Below are 4,561 nucleotides of genomic sequence, written 5' to 3' on the forward strand. Positions count from 1 at the left end.
GGGGGGTTCTGCCCCCCCCCCCCATTGGCTGTCTGGTGCTGCCACCGCCATTGCCGGTGAGGGAACCCAGCAGTGAAGCCTTGTGGCTTCATGGCTGGGTCCCTACTGCGCATGCGCGAACCGCGCGCTGCGGTCTGTAATTGGCCTGGAAGCGGAGGGAGGGGCAGACTGGCAACTTTCGGCCCAGGGGACAAGTACAAACCAGAGGCCCATGGTGCAACGACTTGGCCCCCCTTCCCACTTTCTCTCACCCTCCTCTCACTCTCCCAATCCTCCTCCTGACCCCCATTCCAAGCTGAAGCTCTGCTCCAGATACTCTGTTCTTCCTGGCTGAATCTGGGTTCCCGATCTGGCCAGCAGGGGGAGGTTGGGGGAGCTGGGACAGCTCAGTTGGGGCTGGCTGGGGCAGAAGAGTCTCCAGAGGGGCATGGAACCTACCTGAGGTTTGTCCTCGTCTTCAACTCGCACTCAGTAGGTCAGCGGCAGAGACTTTTTACTTCTCTACACCAGAAATCCTTTAGGCATGCAGCCTTTTTACAGGGCATCAGAGCGGCCCAAGGGGGCAATTGCCCCCCTGCCCCAGTCCTCCCCTGGGGAGGAGGCTGAACCTCTGACGTTCCTCACCGCAGCGAGGACCGACGAAAGAGGGGACAGTGTACCTGTCAAAAACAGGTACCCGCACCCCCTCCCCCTGAAAGGTGCCAAATGTGGCACCGGAGGGGGGGGGGGAGAAGACAGATAACCCAAAGTTCCACTTTTGAGTGGAACTTTGCTTTAAGGCAATGACTCAGAAAGCACAGAATCAACATGTTGGTCAAGAAACAAGTATTTTCGGTCTTCATGCACTTTCTTTTAAACTAACTTACATCACATCATAGTCAAAAATCGGCAAGATAATTGAACAAATTATTATTTTTTTTTTGTCAATACTATTTTTTTTTTTAGAAAGTCGTACAAAATGGAGGCCTCGGTTTGTGACATACTATTATTTATGGTTGTGAAACGTATAAATCTTCCCTTGCAAATTCCTCCCTTCCATACAGAATATGTTTATGCTAGGGCTTCCAGGAATAACAGCTCCTCTGTAAAAATAGAATTTTAACTGTACATATATTTCAAGCAGACAGATGTATTTTTGTCTCCGCTCTGGTATCTGTCTCTCATTGTGGCCAATGGCCTCTAAAGTGCCTTCCTGAATTTTCATTGCATTCTGCTACAAGAAGTAAGGAACTGGTGCTTGGTTTGCACTGTAGCAGTTAAACACATACTGTATTGTATCATTGTATCAAAGCTACTCATTTAATTTGTTCAAGAATATTTGTTGGTGTTGACAATTTATTGTACAGATTTATATAGAAATGTAACACACTGTAAATGTTTTGTATAATTTGTTTTCATTTATACTCAGGGAAATTAAATGATAAAAAGATTATTTTTTACGGATTGTGTTTATTGCTGCAAATTACACCAACAATTTATACGACATCGGTGCCCCCTAGTGTTTGCTGGATAAGATGATTCAGAAGGGAAGCAGAAGATTTCAAATTCCAAGGCAAAATAAACACTTTTCCAGTAATTATAATTAATGATAATGTATGTCATGCAGTTTAGTGATTTACAAAGCAAGCAAAGCTCCAGAAAAAAAAAAAAAACAATTCATTAGCAATTATAATGGCCACTGTATACTTGCATTACTTTGGGGGTGTATTTATCAATGATTTTAGTCCTGTATTCACCCAAGATTCACCCAAAATTTGTTAGTGAACATTCACTTATTGGAGTAATCCAACTTAGCAGAATGTATTCCAATTTCTAATGTTGGTTCACACAATTGAGATGCCAGACATCGCATGTGATTTGCACCACATTGTTGTGTAGATCACATGCGATGTCTGTGCAATGCAATTTTAGCCATACAAAAATGTATGGCCGAAATCCCTTTGGATTCGCACCAAAATGGTGCAGGAGCCTTTTTTTGGTACGCACTGGAATCGGACCGCATGGGTGTTCACACCTATGCGACCCGATTCCTGCACCGTTTTACAGTTCGCACTGCGATCTGCGAACAAATCTGGGGGTGTCATTAACTGTACATTGACACCCTCAGCGATTCGCAGATCTCAGTGTGAACCATTGTGGGATTCTGGTGTGATGCGGGAACCGGCACTGATTCGCAGGGTTTCACGCATCGCACCAGTGTGAAACGGGACTTTTACCAAGTGAAAATTACATTCTCTGACATCTAACATCTGTTTTTCAATAGGAAAAGGTCTTTGTAATGTAATGTAACATTCACCTGATGCAAGAAAATAGTGACTGTAACTTTTCTTACATTTTGCCTTACATTCCCGCAACCTATTTTTTTTTTTCAAAATTCAATTGGTTAAGCTGCAGAATTATTAAATTTTCTCCTACAAATGTCTTGATTGTCTATGAAGAGTGCTAAACCTGTTTAACACAAGCTGTGGGGCTATTTGTCCTCTGGTGCAAAATACTTCTACTTTCAAACCAAAAATCCATCAATTATATATATATATATATATATATATATATATATATATATATATACTGTATATACACTGTAATGTGTTGTATTGTATTACAATGTATTTTTTAGATTCCGAGCATGCATAGTCTTGTTCTTCAAATTTTTTTGGGATGAAAACTGTACTGATTAAACAAAAATCGTACGATCTGGTATCATATGAGAAAAATGTTTGTTTGTCCCTTGGATAATTTCGAACGAACTGTCGTGATCGGCTCTCGAAAGCTGTGTACTAATAATCAGATTATCATACTATCGCTTCGAAAGTGGCATTTTCTGATCATGTGTACTAGGTTAAAGGCTGGTCATACATGGGTCGAATTTCGAAAGAATATTCTTTAAAAAATCAGAAATTTTGTGCATTTTGTTATCCGATGCTGCCACCATTGATTTTGAAATTCGACCAACCGAACCTTCAATTTTACCTCATATTTCTACCCAAAAGAACTTTCGTGACTGGGAATCTTTTTTTTCCAGGAATTTTCTTTTCTTGCAGTCATGTGCATTTCTTATTGGATTATATTTCTCGCACAATTCTCATATCATTGATTAGAAAACCTCTCTTTTATTAATTCCAACATGCCCGATCACTCAAATTTGATGACCACACGAAAATCGGCCATTGCTGCAGCCCACTAATGGGGCAAACAAAACTTTCTTAGATAAGATTTTTTAAAGAAAATTCTTCCAAATTTCGACCCATGTATGGCCAGCCTTAAGCCTCGGTACACATGATCAGATTATCAAAAGAATTTTCATCCATTTTTTGTTGCATGCTAGTCTCATATCGAAAATGAAGAGGTTACTCAACATAACAAAAATTCTCAAAAAACAAACAAAAATTCTCGTACAACTGAATTTAAATTCAGGAGTGATGTTATGTGTTGAATTGTTTTGTATGCATTCTTTCATTTCTGAGCATGCGCAGTCTTGCTCTTATAATTTTTTTTGAATGAAAACTGTACTAATTAAACGAAAATTGGACATTGTGTTCACATACAATAAAAATCTTATGGCCTGCACATTCACCTTTAGTCGTACGAAAATTCGTAATTGGCTGTTGAAAGCACTATACTAATGATCCGAAAATCACCAGATCGTTCTTCGGACTAAATTTTACTTCCGATTTTCTTATCGTGTGTACGAGCCTTTAGAGAAGAATTTTACTTGAGGACAAATCGCACCACACTTTGTGTCAATCAATTTTCAGTGAAAACATATGAGAGTGTTTGTAGGTGGGGGCTGCTTACGGGTTTTGAAACAAGAATACATCAGCATAGCGACTCATAATTCTCACGTTTTCAGAGAGTTAAAATTTGTGTTTTTAATACAGGTTCAGCACGTTCATGCTTTTCTTGCTTTAAATACATAAGGACAGCTCTGGTCCCTTTGAGAATCTCCCATGTGATCCTGGCTCACTTCCGCTTGTGCTTCAGAGGTTGCCAAGTAAAAGACTCTTTTGGACATATTTGAAGGGTTAATGGATTGCCCAAAAGTAAAAAGATTTTGGATCAGACTTGAGACTATCAAATTATCTACACGATCAAAGGTAGGTAGCTTCCGTAAATAATTAACCCTAGGAGTGCACCAACAACCAGCTCAAACTATTCCTACACATTTATACAGCAGCAAAAAGGGTAATAGTATGACCATGGAAAATCCGCCTTCCCTCTTTCGTGGACATGAAGAGTTGGGTGACAAAAGTCCTGATCTTTGAAAAACTAACAGCTAGACAAAACGATAAGATAGCAAAATTCGGGAAGGTATAGGAACGATGGATCAAGTTTTGCTTACTCACCAACTTTATGGACATGGGGAAAAGTAGGAAAAAAGAGTAAACAACCCCTCTCCCCTTTCTTCTCTTTCACTTTTTCTTCCCCAATGTACTTATGCCCTTATCTGAAGGATAAGAAGACCTGGACTTGGTATGGTAAGCTGTATGCCTTTCCTATCCTTTTTTCTTCCTAGTCCTACCCATCCCTTTCCCTAAATCCAGCAGTGGAAACCACTTAGGCT

This window comes from Pelophylax lessonae (assembly GCF_965119305.1).
Source record: "Pelophylax lessonae genome assembly, chromosome: 5".
NCBI lineage: Eukaryota > Metazoa > Chordata > Amphibia > Anura > Ranidae > Pelophylax > Pelophylax lessonae.